Genomic DNA, 20,030 nt, shown 5'->3' on the forward strand with positions numbered 1-20,030 from the left:
TACATCTTAACTTATCCATAACAATCACCTATCCTACTCTTAGTCAGAGGTTTTGTACATAGGTTTTGTTTAGTGTGCTTCCAAGGTTATATCCTGCAGCAAAATGGATGACAACACATGAAAGGAAATGCAGGTTTATTCAACACCTTCTTAAAAGACAAAGCCCATTTTGTATTTTGTTTGAGCCTGGTGCTTTCAAGAGTGAAACAGTTTCTTGTACTTCTTGGTTCAAACAGGTTTGGCTGAAGGCTTCATGCCACTCCTGTCATTCGGCTGAGAAGGGTGTTCTGATCATGGGCAGTCGTGGCTTTGTAGCTGGACAGTTCCAGTGTGAAGGTGGCAGTGCTAGATGGCACAGAGCGAAGGATGGTGGAGTAACCCTGTGAGAAAGATGAACAAAAGAAAAATCATTTTTGTAAAGAAATGCTCACTCCCATCACACTCCATTGTTTCCTGATGAATATTTTGTTAAACATGTTTTTAAACAACAAAGCCCATATTGTAATGAAACCTGAAGGACAGACAAGCTTAAATGTTCTATAAAAAATATTTATTCTGTCACTAAAAACCCTGTCTTTTGCCCCATCTATTTTTCGATAAATTTGAATAGATTAAGACTAAATTGCAGCAATAAACATTTAATATAGCATTTGATATTTGAGTAGTATTTTTAAATCAAATTGAAAGAAACCAAACTGATTTTGTTGTTAGCATATTGGTTTAACAAAGCCAATTGTAAAAAACAGCACAACACTTCTTCTAACCTCTATGTATTGTGCCCTGGGCTGCTCAGAATATTTAACAATTGCATCTTTAACTTCTGTCTTGCAATAAGCAATGACTTTTCTTTCTACATATATTTCTCTTATGTTTTCTTATATCGGTTTATTCATTTTGGGGACTACTTTCTAGAAATCAGCCTTCCATCAAGGGCGCTTGCTTCCAGTGCACTTAGTCAACAGCTCACATCCAGCTTTTTGTGAACTTTCTGATTTTATTCTCTGTGGAAGTCTAACAGACACAAAAGTGGGAGAGTTGGTAAAGGTGGAAGTTGGCACCAGGATAGACAATGGCTGGGTGATCATGTACATGAAGCATACGGAATACAATACGTCCATCAATCAGTCAAGCAACATCACTGGGAGCCTCAAGCTCCAGCCCATCTACATTTAATTAAGGGTGTACCAGAACAGGCCTGCCACAGTACTTTCATTTTTCATCTTTCACACAATTCAGTTATTGCTTTAATTCATTCACTGATTATGAATAACAGACATTTAAAAAAATAAAGTAGTTTTTAATTAGTGAGCGATACCTTTAAATACATTGGAAGCTAAACATATTCCAGATTAGTACTATGAATGTAAAAGGATAACCTAAAAAATGCATTGGTAGAAATGTATTACAATATTTAATACTCTATAACTTTCTAAAGCACATACTAAATGTAATATTCATTTTAATTAAATAAACAGTCTGACTATTAATGATGTATATTGTCCCCTATTGAATGTGTTTGTGAATGTAGATTGTGATTTTATACATTTTAGACCTACATTTTCAATTAAAAGGAAATGAAATGTTTCTGTTTTAAAATTAGAGCTGTACTATAAAATACAGGACCGCAGACCACAGACAGTACCTCTTGCTCAAAGTCGGTCCTTCAGGGAAGACAGCAACCGCTGTCCAAAGTGTCTGAAATGACAAATCTTTGCATGAGACTCATTGCACCACGGAGTTGCAAAGCTGGCTCCTTGAAGCATATCACCATCTTACCCGTCTAGGAAAAGAGCAAGCTTGTACCTGGTTTCCTGGGAGGCGTCTTGTGCCAGACGAGTGGCAGCAGGCAGGATGCGGTTGGTGATATCCCTGGGGAGGTTATGTGCACCCATCCTCTCCACCAGGTCTGCCAGGTGATGTGCCATACACGCCCTCACTCTGGAGTTCAGGTGACTGTGCACACAGAACATTGTATTGTATATTACTGAGCTGTTACTTTGATTGAAACCATATCAACTTGTCACCTAACCATTGGCAATGTGGACCTCATTTTCCAATGCTTAACCAGATTTCTTTTAAAATGATAAAAAATTATATTTAACCGTCTAATGTTGTTTTTATATTTTTTTAAGTACTGTATGTTAGCATTGTATGGCAGCATGGTGGCGCAGTGGTTAGCATTGCTGCCACGCAGTGTCCAATGGGTTCAATTTCGGACCTGGGGTGCTATCTGCTTGTGTGTTCTCATGTGTTTCTGGTGTGAGTGTGCACGTGTCTGTGTCTGTGTGTCTGTCCTGTGACGGACTGGTGACAAGTCCAAGGTTTGGGCTGATTTACACCCGCTGTTTGCAGAAATAGGCTCCAGCTACCCTATGACCCTAAATTGGAGAAAGTGGTTAGAAAACGAATGGATATTAACATTGTAGTAAACATTCTTTAATACATGCTTTGATTTCAAGCTCCATGAAACGTAAATGACCCTTCACAGCTCCTGAAGTCAGACCCTAAGATTCTGGGTATTATTCTATTCTGTATATTTCTGCCCTCACCTCAGACCTCCATTCAGCAGCGCGTTGACTGCACGAGCAGGGGTACAGCTCTGCACCATGCAGTCCAGTGTGCTGTCTACACTTTGTCGGATGAATGTGTTCGATTCTCCGGCTTTCTCTAGCAGCACCTTCACTGTGTTCCCCAGTTCCGGGTCCATCCTTCTCTTCAGGAAGGTGAACACGTCTCCCAGACACACCACTGCCATCCTAGACACAGCTGATCGCAAGTTCTTCACCTGGGGAAAGGCAAACCACCGTCAGCACTGAAGAGCCTCGTCTGTGCCCCTCTCTTGAACCATTCTATATGAATGGTTCAGAATGGATACAAAAACAGTGAAAAGCAATCATACAAATGAACAATTAATATTTTGGAGAGATCACACCTCCTGCACGAGCGCCAGGGAGACATCGTGCAGTCTGCTGATCAGGATGACAGGGTGATGCTGGGACAGACGCCTTATAAAGCTCAGTCCATCAACCTTCCTCTCCCTGAATTCAGTGAACGGAAAGAAATACATCAACCAGGACAAGGAAAGAGGTCTAACTGTATAGAGCTATGGGCAACAAGGTCTGTATTTTCACTAGTCAGAATTGTATTCATAGAAAACGGAATAGGTGGATGCTGATTGTACTGCTTTATGCCTACCAGTCGTCAGAGGCCAGAAACTGAAGGCTCTGGGTGAGGGCCAGCTCGGGCCTAGAGAAGGATTGCAGCCCAGGCTGCTCTGGACCATCTCTTCTCTTCCCTTTAAGGGCAGGGGACAGCTCATCTAAAGGTCACAACAGAGTGGGGAAACGTTCTGTGATCAGTTTGGTCACCACTGATTTGACTAAAGCAGATCGTGAAAGGCGTCTGCCTCGGGGCATCAGTAAAAAAGCTCTAGAAGAAGGAAAAAAACCTGACCTTGAAAGAAAGTGGTGGAAGAAAGTGAGAAAGAAAATCAGTGCAGATGTGTGGGAGATGCTGATCTGACCTGCGATATGGGGGGTACTCTTCAGAGGGGGAAAAGAGATGTTATCCCTCTCCTCTGCAGATCCATCCCCCCCTATCATGCGCAGGCGTTTCTTAAGACTCCCCACGCTCCTCCACCGGTCCTGGACGTGCCCCATCTTGTGTGTCTGTAATAACAGAAAAGCACAAATTAACCCTGGGCAATCCTGGCCCGGCTCAGTTTTGAGACCAGCTGGACTAATCCTGGTAAACTTTTTTACTTTGAGTCCTCTGAAATATTTACTGTTGGACCCCATGACATAAATTGTTTCACAGCACTGAATTGTGATTCATAGTATTCATATACATTTACTTGTACTTGCTCCACCTAAAAAAACAGTACTGATGTATTGTCAGTATCAGTGTCAGTGCCAGTATTAGCAAATTAGAAAAAGAAATTGCAATTGTGTAGCCAGCAATAAAATCACCCTGGGAACAGGATAGTGAAAGGAAAGGAAAAGATAGTGTTTAGAGTAATCAACTGCTCAGATCTCAGCTAAAACTAAATTGCACAAGAATATATCATCTGTAGCATAAACAACTTGGATTGTAAAAAAAAAATCATACAAATTGACAGAACAGATATGATTTAATTTACTTACGTTTTCTAAAAAGAGAAGAACAAAACATTTTTCTAACTACTTGTCACCCTCAGGACTTGGTTGCTGTTGTGTGTATTTTTGGGGGAGTACAGTATAAAAAAAAATTCTACTATAAAAAAAAAATTATTATACATACGCATACAGTATATTCAGAGTCTAATCCCAATCATTAAAGACACAAACACAATTTAAAGACATTTCCATAAATTCTATATATATTTTTCTACTGCGTCTTATAAATATTATTATTGGATGCCAGTAGAGTTGTGTTCATAACATTTATTTCACTAGGGACAACAACATCCAAGAACTGAATGTTTTGTGAATGCTAGCAATACCTACCTAGAAAAATTTGGTTTAACCCATCTGGTTAATAGGCAGCCTCCTGGCCATAAGACAAGCAGTCTCGAACCCCAGTCATTTGAGTGAACCGAGGGGTAGCTGCAAGGTGGAGATGGGGCGTAGGAGGAATGTTTGAGATAAATGCGAAGGGAGGTGTTGGAGTTCAGTATACTGTATGTAGCTAGTTTTATAATGCTGGTGATTAGGAACAGCTGTGTGAGATTGACTTGTCATTGTTATCCCTCCCGAACGTCAGTTAATATCTTCCATAGTTTGCTAAAACTAAGGTTGCTGCTGGAAGAGGTGTTAGTGGGGCCAGCAGGGGGCACTCACCCTGTGGTCCACGTGGGTCCTAATGCCCCAGTATAGTGATGGGGACACTATACTGTAAACAGGCGTCGTCCCTCGGATGAGACGTAAAACCGAGGTCCTGACTCTCTGTGGTCATTAAAAATCCCAGGGCGTTTCTCAAAAAGAGTAGGGGTGTAACCCCGGCGTCCTGGCCAAATTTCCCATTGGCCCTTACCAATCATGGCCTCCTAATAATCCCCATCTATGAATTGCCTTCATTACTCTCTGCTCTTCTCCCCACTGATAGCTGATGTGTGGTGAGCGTTCTGGGGCACTATGGTTGCCGTCGCATCATCCAGGTGGATGCTGCACATTGGTGGTGGTGGAGGGGAGACCCCATTACCTGTAAAGAGCTTTGAGTGGAGTGTCCAGAAAAGCGCTATATAAGTGTAAGCAATTATTATTATTATTATTATTATTATTATTATATCTGGCAAGCCTTTTTGCATTTTATTTTGAGTTTCCTCTATATTTTGCTGCCGTAACATAACTTACAGCCATATGACGGCAACTCTATAATGCTGCTGATATAATTAAGTACAGTACATAGATGAAAGTGCCATGCAAGGGATTTGATAGGTGTTTTCTAAAAGCAAGCTAAAGGCTTTCACAAGTTATCCACCAGAGTCTACAAAAATGTAAAAATGTTTTAATTTCTGAGATAAATAACTGCGTCTGATCATTGTAAGCAATCTGGCCGGTCCCAAAATGATCAAATCCCTCAAATACCAAATATACTATAGATGGAAAAAGAAACATATTAGTCCTGCATCATTATTATTTCCTATATAGTGAACCCCTGAAGACATTTTTGCTGTTTGTTATTATTGGGTCAATTCATTTCCAGGCTGTATTTTTTATATCTAAATACTCTAATATTCTATTCCAGAATACTGTCTGTATAGGGCTTCAAATACTGTTGTTGTGAATATTAGGTCAGTACGTAGACAGGACTTGATCATAATATACTGTAGTTACACTTGTGTGCTATGGCATTACAGTATACAGAGTACATATGCTGATGGAGACATTATTACTAATCTTGATTGTTTTTGATGTCTAAATTGTTTTTGATGTCTTGATGTGAAGTGTTTATAAATAAATATACTGTAGAAGGTATTATAAAAAACTAGGACATTGGTGAAACACAAAAATGAAAGACCTACAGAGCATTTTTTGAAACTCAAAAGTTTTGTTTGTAAAAAACTCAAAACAAAAGCAAAGAGAAATAAGGAACTCTTACTAACCTCCTGGACCTGGGGGTAACTGTTCTGTTGGACTGCCTGCCCATAGACTCGCGCCAGGGGCTCGACACTTGTGTTGCCAGTGCTGATGCCTTGCCCAGGGCACGACATCAGGCTCTGATGAGAAGCAACACGAGTGGAGCTCCCCAACACTCCTATAGAGGCAAAGTGACCAAAGCAATGTTTTAGTGAGTTGGAATATATGATTTAATTACATGGTCTGATAGGCATCACTGAAATGGACACAACAATATTAAAGTAATAATGTGATAATAGCCAGATTAGACTTAAAGCAACACACCAAATTGAGGCTCAGAAATTATACCAACAAATTGTTATGACTTAAAAAACATCACATCTCTCCCAAAGTTACACATTTGTTGACACAGAGTCTATCACAGTCTATCATCATGATCCAGAGTGACATTGACTACATTAGATTAGTTAAAGCTTGCATTCCCATCTGATATTATCATTCCTCTGTGGGCTAACTATCACATAATGCATCGCATAACGCATAATTTAACAAAGAATCAAAGCTTAATAGTTAATTTTCCTCTGTTTTTCCTCAGAAAATAATAATAGGAGAAGAAATCACGTACAGTAGGTTGTGTTCATGCACGGGAATTTGACCAATTGGAATGGGATGTCTGTGTTTTGAAATTATCCTTCAGAGCCAGTCCTTGTTATCATTAGTGACATCTTAACCAATGGTGCAGCCGACTCACGTCTGGGGATTCTGGACAGTCTGCGGGGCACTCGGGCCGGGGGTTTGGCAGCAGGAGGGGACACCACTATCAGCCTGTCCTCCTCAGGCTCACCAGGCCCTGCAAAACAAAGTCCGCATTTCTCAACACCCTTCACCTGTCAAAACCCACAACAGCAGACACACTGACACTCATGCCGAAGTACAAATGCCAAAATCAACTGAGAAAAATGTGGGCAGGTGTTATTCTTTATTTCTTTATCTCTAAATAAGACCCAGTAGGCAGCAATAATGAACAGCTACTGTGTAGGAAATGCAGTAATCTAGTCTAGAAAAGAAAAAACTGAAACAGACTGCCCCATTCAAAACCCAAGCTGTAATGTTTAATTACTGTTCAGTTTTGCCCAGTCTCACGGCTGGTTTCTCAGCACACAATCAAACACATTCAAACAAATGACAGGCCAGCAGCTCCAGCTGTCAGCACCTTGGTTGGGGCTGTCCTCCACTCTGGAAGCAGCCATCAGCTTTCTGGAGGGGACTCCAGCCAAGCGAGGTCTTGCTGCTAAAGGAGTGGAGTTATCGGACCTGCAGGGAAGACACAGAGACATAGAGGAGAAAAGTGAAAAAAATAATAACGATCAGCACTGCTCTGACAGTTATCTTTACAGAGCTGGAACAGAGCTGTCAATTTTGTGATCCCCAACCCCACAGGCAAGAATGTTGTGATGTCCACCGCGCCCTCCACAAAGTTTTATCTGTACAAAAAACATTGTAAATATAGGACACTCTCTGTCAGTGAGACATTAAAAAATCACCATGTTCACAGCCCTGCTATGGAGCATGTAAAAGCCACTAAAGAAAAAGATGCCAGCATGATCCACAAGCAGACAACTTCATCATTCTGAATATGTTAACTAACTCACACCTGAAGAAGGCTCCACAGCCGAAACTTTGTGTTTTCTTTCTTCTCTTTTCAGCATGGAATAAATCTATTAGTTGTTCCTTTGAAGCCTATGCATGCTGACGCAGCTCAACTATGTTAACTGTTGCTTTTAGTATATTTTGGTTTTTTTTGTCTCAGCTTTTTTTGTAGGCGTTGTTATTTGTAAAGGTGGCGTGTGTCTGTGGGCCATGAGCTGTTGTGGACTGACCCGGCTTTGATGCCATCGAGGAAGTTGTGTGGGGGTGAGCTGAGCAAGTCTTGCTCCTCTGCCACAGTGTACTGCAGGAACCTGAGGGAGTTCGGCCTCTGAAGAACACAAAAGACACAAGCCTTTAACATTCCTTCTCAGTTCCTAACCCAGCTGGGCTCTCACTGCCAGTGCATTCGCACAGCTTATTGTACTTTTTGTGCAAAGCAAAATAGAAAAGACTTGGGAATGAAACCTTGAAACCTCCTGAAGAACATAACCAAATAAAACTACACAAGCAAGCTCTTATCCCTTCCTTTTTCTGCACATTTAAATGATGATATGTGGGTTGGAAAGGCCCTGGTGTGTTCTGACCTCCTCGTAGTCCACTGCCTCCTCTTCTCCATAAACCTGCAGGTTATTTTCCGTTGGGCGCTCCAAGGGGCGCCCTGTCTGGCCGGCCTTTCCGGAGTCCCTGGGCATGCCCTGGTCCCTGTCGGGCAAGGGCTTTGTGCCTCTAGAGATCGGGGGCACGGGTTTAATCCCACTGAATACACAGCGGCAGGTTGTGGAGCACATCTGAGAGGCTCTGAGGAGCTCTGGGAAGGTCCTTCCCTGGGCTTCACCTGAAGAACACAGACAGGGCTTACACATACTGTCTGAACATAACGTTCTGAGAGGAAACTATATTTCCACTTCACCTTTAAGAAGAATAAAGGGTGAGGACTGCTTGTCTACTGTGAAGGCTGTAGTGGTTAGTCAGGATGGCAGTCTTCCTAACAAGTTGCCATTGTTGCTAAAACACTACATCAAGTCCCCTGCTCTTTCACCACATGGAAGTCAAGTTGTGCAAATCAACCTGACTGTAACCACTACCAGTCTTCCACCTCTCTCTCTGTCAGAAGGGTTGGTGGGGCTCAGGAACTGCATGTCCGAGTCCTCTCCACCACTGTTCTGTGACATCCTCAGGAGCCCTTTCTTCCCTGAAACCTGGGGCTGGCAAGGCTCTGGGATAACTGGGTGGGGGAAGCAGAGTTGCTGGGGTTAACAAAAACAAAACCCACCTGTATTCTGGCCAGAATCTACTGCAAATGAGTTTGCTTACTCTGAAGGAGCTCCTTGGGATTTTCTCGGTGAATCTGGAGATATCATCACCTTGTGAGCTTTTGTCACCTGATGATCTACTGCCTTACAGAACCAAAACTTCACACCCAATACTCAAAACTCTGTCACGCCATCTGTTGGTGTGTTGGTACAGCTGGAACTGTAATGTGTACAGTAATGTGAACTGGCATGGCCACACCTCAGAGTTCAATAAATCCTGGGTTGTGCTGTTATCTCTAGCGTGGCTTGATTTGTGCCCATTGTCTACAGATCAGTTCACAAGTCCTTGAGAGTTCTAAAGGTCTTTGAAACAGATTAGTTGTTATTAGTTATAATAACATTTCTTTTCAATGCTGCTGGAGAATCCTGGATCATGGATAAAAAGGTAAGTTTTTTTTATATACAGTTACGAAGGTCGGATGTCAGAAAGAAATAGTATCAAGTCTGTAATAAATCCCTCTTTACAGGCCATGAGAGAGTTTTTGTTACCAGTGAGCTTTTGTACAGTATGTAACTCTGGTACCAGTCCCTGTTATCATTAGTGACATCTTAACCAATGGTGCTGCCGACTCACATGTGGGGATTCTGGACACTCTGCGGGGCACTCGGCCCGGGGGTCTGGCAGCAGGTGGGGACACCACTATCTGCCTGTCCTCCTCAGGCTCAGCAGGCCCGTTAGAATAGATCAGTTGCTGTCCCACTTCACTCACATCTGAGGTCACCCCTGCAAAACAAGGTCAAAATTTCTCAACACCCTTCAGAAATGTCACCCTTTTCACCAATCTCACAACACCACAGCCCACAGTAGCAGACACACTGACACTCGCACCAACCTCAACACAAGGAGGGCAAATGCAAGAACCGACCAAGAAGGAAAATAGGCAAGTTCTTTATTTCTTTATCTCTTTAACTCTAAATGAGTCCCAGCAGACAGGAAGTTTCAACCTCTACTGTCCTGTATTGCTCAAACCTAGAGCTGTACTGATTAGGTTACTTTCCATTTTGCCCAGTCCCACAGATGGTTACTCAGCACACACTCATACACACAACCAAACACATTCAAACAAATGACAGGCCAGCAGCTCCAGCTGTCAGCACCTTGGTTGGGGCTGTACTCCACTCTCGAAGCAGCCATCAGCCTTCTGGAGGGGACTCCAGCCAAGCGAGGCCTTGCTACTGATGAAGGGGAGTTATCGGACCTGCAGGCAAGACACAAATGGAGACAGTGGAGAAAAGTGAAAAAATGATAAACACTGCTCTGTCATCTTTACAGAGTTCGAGCAGTGTTGTCCACTGTGTTCACTCCCTTGCCAAGTTCACAGTCCTGCTTTGAAGCACATAAAACCACAAAAGATGCAAGCTTGGACAACAACAAGCTAATTTTATCAACACTCTTCACTCCAGCCCCCACAAAAAAACAGAAAAGATGTTTCTAAAAGTAGTAGGCTACCTGTGTGGCAGTAAGCAAAAACTGAGTAACAAGTTTGGAAAACGAGCTTCAGTGCACTGTTTATGAAAGCCACAACCGTCTTGAGTTGTAAAGGCAGCATTTTAATTGCTCTGAATGTGTCTGCAATGTGTACATTTCTGAGGGCCGTGTGTCATGGACAGACCTGGGTTGGGCGTTCGGCGGCACAGGCTTGATTCCATTGGAGAAGCAGCGAGAACGCACAAGCGTGGCTTTAGTTAGCACAGGGCAATTCTCAAGGGCTTCACCTGAAGGACACAGTAGGAAAGGCATTCATGAAAAATAAAAAAAGCAACTAGATCACATTTATTTTCTAACCACTTTATTTAATTTAGTGTTGCAGATAGCACGCCAGGAAGTGAGCCAGTGCTCACCACTGTACCACCAGCTGGAAGGAAAACTAAAAGATACTCCAGAAGCAGGGTTGAGAAACATTGCTTTAATACTGATCAGTTACAAATATCAGTCTCTGAAGAGGAATAATCTTACTCCCTAGCTTGCTGCCAAGTTCAGAACAAGCTGCTACTGTATTTTGCCATGACAGAGTTTGGGACAGGGGAGAAGAAATAGAGGCAGCAGAGGGCAGATGCATTGAAAAGCCAGGAATCAACAAAACAGGTGACCACACAAACACCAATAATGGGAATCAGTGCACATTGGCAAAGCAGGTTAATCCCATCAAAGCTCTGTTAATTTAGTCTTAATTTCAATTTATCTTGATCACATCCTCAGCTCTGACAGGGACAGCAGAAAATCTTTTTGTTCAGCAACTGCTAATCATGCAAGACCTCTCAATGTGCCTGGTGTTTCATGCATATAGCACTGCACACGCACAACCCACTTCACCTCCTCCAGCCCTGCCAACATACTGCATGTTACTGACACAGACTACTCCCTACCAGGAGCACATGTCTTTTTCCTCACACAAGGAGGGAAATGTACTTCACTTTCTTTTACCACACCATGGACAGAAATGTTTGGAATGATTTTGGTGGAGTTAATGCAAGCCTAAATTACTCCTTTTTCTCTGGATTCAGAATTAGCTAAAGAATTCAAAATAGACTGTATACACACTGATAACTACAGTTCTCAACTCATTACTCAGCCTGAAATTAATAGTCTAGAAAGTATAAATCAGGTACTTACCAATGCGTTTGGCACGTTTGGCATTTTTCTGACTTATATTCATTGTTCTAGTGAACTGCAGGTCTTTCTCAGAGGAGCCACTCAGGTGGGGAGACCAGGGATCTCTGTCCATCTGAGAGGCAGGAACAATGAAGTTCTTAGTGCTTGTTAATCCTCAATGTCTGATTTCCAGAAAAACAGCAGTTTTTGTAGCAAATGCATGTTTTACTAATTTACATATTTTATCATTTCCATGTACTGTAATTGAATCTGAATATCCTTAAATATTTGATGTAGAAAGAGTGCAAGAGACATTTAAAACATGTAGATCAGTTTTAGCTACCATGTTGACAGACAGCTGATATAGTGATAATTTGTATTCAATTTAAGTACAGTTCTCAGCTCATCATCTCTACTTTCATTTCTTTTGAGAACATGAACCTGAGGACTCAAGAACAGTAGTAGCTTATGTAATCTCCTTCTCTTCCAAGGAGTCCAAACAGTAAAATCCTGTTTGCTTCAATAAAATGTCCAAATTTGGACAGTGATATCACTGGATCCAGTCTACTTACTTAACACAGTTTTCATTACAAACTATTCTGATTTGCTACTTTAAAAATGACAAGTATTAAAACTGACACTCAAGCAAAACTCCTCAAAGAGTTGTGATGTGTTATCTGTACTCAACTCAAGCATTACAATAGTAACATCGCATATTGACAGATGTAATGGAATGTATAAATCAAACACGAAAAATATGGGATTACAAACATTCAGACCTGTATAGACTGTCCTAAATCTCTTCTTAATGATTTCATAAACCAAAATGCAGCAAACTCTAAGCAGGCAGTTCTATTCTATAATTTACAACTGGAGAAACAGTAATAGGGGGCTGTACTTACTGCTAATATTATCTATTTGCTGATTTGTACTTGCAGAGTTTATAAGCAGCATGTTTATAAAAGATGAATGTTAATGCAACTCAGCTCCTTGATGATTTAAAAAAAATATTAGACATACAGATTGTAATCTGAAGAACAAAGAGAAGCCACCCCTAACTGTATATAGATCCCATTTCTAGCTGCTACTTCAAGGAGCCCAGATTGGGCCTTAAGACACCTAACTAGGAATCCTGTTAAAAGCACCCACAGCTCTCCAAAGTAACAAGCAGCCCAGCCATTTTATTGAAGCATCAATACCACAGCATGTTTCAAGAATTAATTCTCTTTTAGTTTCAAGTTGTGGCTCTTTTGCTACAAAAACTGCTTGACCCTATCTATCTACACTCCTTGGATTTTTAAAAACTAGAATATCTCTCACATCTTTCATTTTTATGGATTCACCAATCGACTGAACTATAAAAGTCTGAACATTTAATTACCTAATGTAAGTTTAGAGGTATGGTGAATACAAATGAATGCAGTATTATAAATGAGATTTTACTACTGTTGCAAACCTTATGTATTGCTTCAATGCTGAAGGGAGTAAGCTACACACTTCTTGTTTTATACCCAAACATTTTGTTTGTAATTTTATTGTTCTAATTAACATGAAAAAATCATCATAAACACCCAGATGCCTATAGTACAATCCTGTCTGGCGATTGATATTACCTATGTGATATGTATACCGATTATTAATCTTTATTTTACATAGCAGTTTTCAGAAAACATTGTTTCTTAGGAAAGTGCACATTCAGGAGAGATCATTGTACCAAATAAATCAATATACAGAAGACAACATGCAGAATACATCATAAGATCTATGTGACTGCCAGGGTCTTAAGGTCAGATCTGAAAACAGACTACAAGGTGAGACTACTAGAAAGCCTTATCATGCACTGTTCATAATCTGGTAGAAAGGACAAAAACTTGGCAATATCAGAAGAAAAGACAGTGTGATCAGGGAATTAATTTATTGGGACCATAAAACATAAGAAGAAAAAAAGGTACTTTGAAGTCTGAAAGAAATTCAGTAGAGATACGGATTGTGCATACAGAGTATGTAGTGTATTTCATGACATGGGTGACGTTTTGTAGAAGAACTGGCACAAGAAGAACTAGACAGAACTGGCTACTAGATGTTTAACGGGAAAGATTTATTTTCTTAATACGATGTGTGGTTCTGGTGTAAAAAAAACGTCTTACAGTTGGTGAATGAAGTAAGCACACATTCAAAAGTAACAAGACCAGTGCTCGAATTCACACCCCACTGTTTTTTTTTTTGTCGTTTTTGGATATGTTTGTATTTCTTATTGATAAAAATATGAATGAAGATACTGCTTGTCTTGAAAAAAACGTTTCTGTTGCTCCGATCCTCGGACAATGATGCGTTTGCGACTTCCTTACAGGCGGTCGCATCGGTTCACCACGTGCTGGAAAGCGTCGCTACACCCCCATGCCCTCCCACAAGTTTGTACAAATCTTGAACTGTACAAATTTACATCTTCATTGATATACACATCGATTTTTATCAAACGAATTCGTTGCTTTCAGGATAGTTAAACGGGAGCTCATTCTGGTGCTCTCATGCTTCTTCCTCTGCATACCTTCTGCACAAAGTAGCGTGTAGAAGGGCACCGTTTGCACGACATTTTACTGAAGCTGGTCGTAACGGAAAATCGACAGATTTCCGCGGACACCCAATGTAAAAAAACAGTATTTTTTACCACTTTGGTTACACAGTGTAGAAACAAGCAGTCCAATTCAGAAAATACACTTCGCCTGATGTTTACCAAGTTGCAGGGTTGCAAATGCGCAGTAACCGCACAAAAATAAAACTCTGTCGCTGCCATGCAAGTTTTTTTTCTGCACCATAGTTTACTGTTCTTGTGTTACACGCACGTCATATTAATTTACTTTTAAAATATTATACCAGACTATTTCTAACTAATAGAAAAATAGTGAAACACTAATGTTATACCAGATAAAGTCTCAGTGAAAGCAACTTCTCTTAAAGGGTACTGTAACTACTCCTAAAATCTATAGGTACCTTTCTGCTTTGCTGCGGTATTCCTAATCCGGGAAGGTTTTGCTGCAATAGTTTGCCACTCTCTTGACCATTACTACCGGGCGTACAATACGTTTTTTTTATATATGCCCTGACGAAGAGAATGAGCTAAAGCAATAACCTATGAGAAACTACGATCATTTTAACCCCTTGAGCAATCCGTCACTCTCTCAGTAATAATGCAATTGTGAGTTCAGAGATGACGCGCTGATCGCTGCGTGGCGCTTTACAGGTTGAGCACGTGACCTCTATAAGACGCGATCTGCGAAAATGACGTTCAGGTTAATTGAAAACAAATGCTCCGGTGAAACAAATATTTTACCCGAAGATTAAACATTATTAATAGAAATAAAAATAAATTTTCAACTTTGGAATTTGGAAAATGCAATTCCAATTACAAAATCCGACCTCGTTCATCTTTTTTGTGGAGCTAGAGTCGCGTTTTGAGATGAAGAAGGTGGAGGAGCTGCCACTGCGGTGAATGTTTCAGTGAGGAGGAGTGGGAGATTGTTCTTCTTTGCATTGCTTCTTGACTAAAAAAAAAGTTGCAAATCTGTTATCTCGGTGTAACACTATCGATGCTCCACCCTCGTGATTATTCCCGTACTGCAGTTCCACCCCTTCGGAAACGTTAGGTTTGAGCAACTTGCTCATCAACACTGTGCTCACTCATGTCTCCCACCGCAACAGAATGACGCGTGAGGACTCCTTTGCTTTTGAGGCGAGTACGGTTGCCAGCCGACCCTTGTGACCCAGAAAGTCCCGCATTTGAACATTAAAGTGTCTCCTGTTGGAAGAGGTACTGATATTTGCAGCCCTAGCAACACTCCATGTTAAAATATGTCCCGTTAAACTCAGTTCAACCATGACCTAAGACTCCACTGTGGAAATAAGACTGAAAGAAGAAGGCACTAGCTTTCTTGGGGTCGTTTTTAATGCTTCTGCATTTTAATTTTTTATTGATGTGTGTAAAATGTTACTTTGTTCAGTACATCTTAATTTATCCATAACAATCACCTATCCTACTCTTAGAGCTTTTGTACATAATTTATTAAGAGAATTGTAGCTGGTAATTCCAAACTTTGAAGTCAGTTTAGTGTGTTTCCAAAGTTATATCCTGCAGCAAAATGGATGACAACACATGAAAGGAAATGCAGGTCTTTTCAACCCCTTCTTAAAAGACAAAGCCCAGTTTACATTTTGTATGAGCCTGATGCTTTCAAGAGTTAAACAGTTTCTTGTACTCCTTGTTTCAAACATGTTTGGCTGAAGGCTTCATGCCACTCCTGTCATTCGGCTGAGAAGGGTGTTCTGATCATGGGCAGTCATGGCTTCGTAGCTGGACAGTTCCAGTGTGAAGGTGGCAGTGCCAGATGTCAGAGCGCAAAGGACTGTGAAGTAACCCTGTGAGAAAGATGAACAAAAGAAAAGTCGTTTTTGTAAAGAAATGCTCACTCCCATCACACTCCATTGTTTCCTGATGAATACTTTGTTAAATATGTTTTTAAACAACAATGCCCATATTGTAATGAAACCTGAAGGACAAACAAGCTTAAATGTTCTATAAAAAATATAAACATTTATTCTGTCACTAAAAACCCAGTCTTCTGGCCCGTCTATTCATCGATAAATTTGAATAGATTAAGACTAAATTGCAGCAATAAACATTTAATATAGCATTTGATATTTGAGTTGTATTTTTAAATCAAATTGAAAGAAAACAAACTGATTTTGTTGTTAGCATATTGGTCTAACAAAGCCAATTGTAAAAAACAGCACAACACTTCTAACCTCTATGTATTGTGCCCTGGGCTACTCAGGACATTTAACAATTGCATCTTAACTTCTGTCTTGCAATAAGCAATGACTTTTCTTTCTACATATATTTCTCTCATGTTTTCTTTCATCGGTTTATTCATTTAGGGGACTACTTTCTAGAAATGAGCCTTCCATCATGATTTCAAACGGGTTGAAGAAATTGTATTGTGCTGCATGATTATCCTAGTCTTCATCTTTTCCTTTTGAGCAAATGTTACCTTGTGCATACAGCGAGACACACAGGCTGTGACCATGGCCATTGATGTCCCAGGCTGTATGCTGACAGAGTAAACTGTAGTGACCACATCCTGCACCGGGAACCCCAGCAGTGGACCTGGAATTACTTTGAATGGCATTGGAGAATCAGGAAATGGCTGCATATGTAGAAAGCACATGGACAAACATGTAAAATTGCAGCTTTTTAGAAGCTTTTTTGACAGTGCACCTACACATCCACATCATCATTTGATGATGATGATGTTATCCGGTCAGTTGGATCCGACTCTCGGCGATTCTATAGGCCATCTCTCGCCACGCTTTCCGGTCTTGGACTTTCCCTTTCAGCTGTTCTATAGCTAAACCAGTGTCCGTTTTGTTGGCGTCGAGCCACCGCGTTCTTTGGTGGCCTCGTCTTCTTGTTCCACTGACCATTCCAAGCATATTTGCTTTCTCCAATTGCCGGAGTCTGGTGATCTTTCCCTAAGCAAGATTTCTGGCTTGATGCGCTCCAGAACCTCTTTATTGGTGACCCTTGCTGTCCATGGTATCCGTAACAGTCTTCTCTAGCACCAATAGCTTGAAAGCATCCATCCTCTTTCGGTCAGCTTTTTTCAGGGTCTAGCTTTCACACCCATACATCATCATTTAACACTACCTAATTCAAGCTGAGTAGTTCAGAACCTCTCTTCAGCTGTGTATACACCATAAATATGAAATACTCCTTACCTTAGTTAATTAGACAGCATAACATATGAAAGTATAATTCTAGAGGACTTATACAATTTACAGAATGTACATCACTATTTCAAACACGTCAGTAAAAATTGACATCCTAGCACCAGAACTTGATCTCCACTACTGACTCTTAAGAAGTTAAATGAAAAGTTGTTCAAAACAAAAGATATGTAAACAACCAGAGTTTATGCAAACTGTAGTGCTTAAAAACAATGCTTCAAGGTGAGCCTTCACATACATGACTTTATTATTGCAATATCAAATGGGATAAACATTTTTTGGACATTTTGTCAAGCTATAGTACACATCCTCTATATTGGAAACCATTCTTGGTATCAGAATCTGAAACTGACCCAAATAATGGTGCTTCAATAACCAAAGAAAACTGCCTGTCACTGATAGCCCAAATCCATTTAAGAGCCCCGTTACCTTGGAGATAAGCACTTTGTATTCCATTCTCCACTGCCTGTTTCACATCCAAAGGAAGCTGCTCTTCCACACTGTCCTCAAAGCTGATGGCAGGGGCAGCAGTGGAGCTACCCTCTGCGCAGGGGCTCACTCCCAGCTCAACTGTCACCAGGTGTCTCTTGTCTCCAATGCTTCTGTCCAATGTGTCTGACAAAGGGAGAACGACGACACTCAGGAATAGTTTCAGAACAGCAGGCTCTGCAGCAGATTAGAATGGGTCAAGCTTCTGTAGAGGGTAGGGAAATGAAAGAAAAAAACGAAAGCATTTTCTACTAACAGACACAGAAAAAAGAAACAATCCATACTTTCATAAATATTGGCTGGAATGCACACCAGGCAGAAATGCTGACATGTGATTTGAGACACCTAAATAAACTGCAGTCATTTTGCAGAACACACATCCTATATCCTTGTGAAGAGGAATTGTGACATGTTATCAATGATGAGCCCTCTAAGAAACTGATGTCCACTGATATACTGTACAGCACAAGCAATTGTTACCTGTCAAAGTGAAGATATTACTGGCATATTGTGCCGAGGTGTGAATGTGATACCTGTGGTGGAAACCGACTGCAAGATGGTTTCCCTGTAGGCCACCTGTAGTGGTCCAAGGTGAGTCTCAATGCCATATTCTCTTCTTATTCGATCATGAATGATCTCAATGTGTAGCTCCCCCATTCCACACAGTACAGTCTTTGAAAGAATAAGGCAAATTAATTTGACAAAACAGTAGAAATTAGGTGCTGAATTACAACAGTTAGCTGTACCAAGGTGCTATTGCTTGCGTTGTAGCAACTTTGGAGTCTGCAGGGCACTTGTGTCCTGCTAATGCCTTAGCCCTTCCTTAACAACATCAAAAGACTATGGTCGAAAATTAGTTTATGTTTACTAAATAACTAGGCATGAACTCCCATCTCTTCTCACTTATGGTCATAACTGGATCTAAATCCCACTTAGGCTCATATAGATAATAAATTAATTCTTCTGCACATCCAATCACACATTATACAAGGATAGCATACACCCCTGAGTAAGGGCCCCTTAACCCCCACTGCTCCAGGGGTGCTTTATACTGTAAATGGCTGACACTGCGCTCGAGCCTCAAGCTTCTCTCCCAGTCCGTGTCTCATGGAGAGCAAGTTGGAGTATGCAAAAAGACAAATCCCTTATACAAGAAGTTGAATATGGCCAATAAAGTGATCTTTTCTTATAAATGGCCAACCATAACTGAGTTTCCTTGAGTGGAACATAAAACTGAGTTTGTTAGATGCCCATCTTTTACTGTATCATTGAATTCTGCATCAATTAATCATTCAGGTTTATCTGAGCTATAGAAAGACAGACAACTCCACACTAGACATATCAAAGGAAGGTGTGCACATTATCTTTACTCTTTTTCTACAAGCTGAAAACATGGGAAAATAATGCCTTAACTTTCAGGCCAGTCAGGGCATGCTCCAAGTCTTCCAGAACAGCCAAAACAAAGCCTTTTAGCTGGGTCTGAATGCACCTTAAACCCAAACTCTGCTCACTTTATTAGTAGAGGGCAACACAAAAAAAATGTATGTAAATTTGATTAAAAGAGAGCATTTAATGAATGTCATTGCTGAGTATTTAGTGTCAGGGAACCAATCAGCAGAATAAGAGGATCCTTATGCAGAACCACAAATCCTGTATAACGTGGAGTAGCACAGGGACAAATCCAAACACATAATCCAGGGACTTAGTCAATTGGAGAAGCACTGAGTCCAGTAACTATGGAAATCCCAGAAAGACAATCCAAAAAACAAAATCCAAAGAGAATGGTCAAAAAGGCAGGAGCAAAGATTAGGAACCAGCAGATCAATCAAAAAATTTAGAAACACACAAGAGGATACTTTGGGAGGCTTCTCAATAGGGAGCATAAATTGGCGTGAGGGAACTTTAAATACTAAAGGGAAAGGGACGTGGTTGGATAATTGGTCTGGGAGTGAGAATTTATGGAACCTGGTGCATGTGGGAATGTGATGGGTTCAATTAGGAATGAGATTGTGAAACAGTGGGTTTGGGAATGTAATGGCCTTTGTGAGGGAGAGTGTGGGGTGTGACATTTAGCATGTCCTCTTTTTGAGACCTAAAACATCGGTCTGACTGGGATTTATTAAATTCCAAAACTTTTCATTTTTTGGA

The sequence above is a fragment of the Lepisosteus oculatus genome, chromosome 3 (assembly GCF_040954835.1).
Source record: "Lepisosteus oculatus isolate fLepOcu1 chromosome 3, fLepOcu1.hap2, whole genome shotgun sequence".
NCBI classification, from domain to species: Eukaryota; Metazoa; Chordata; class Actinopteri; order Semionotiformes; family Lepisosteidae; genus Lepisosteus; species Lepisosteus oculatus.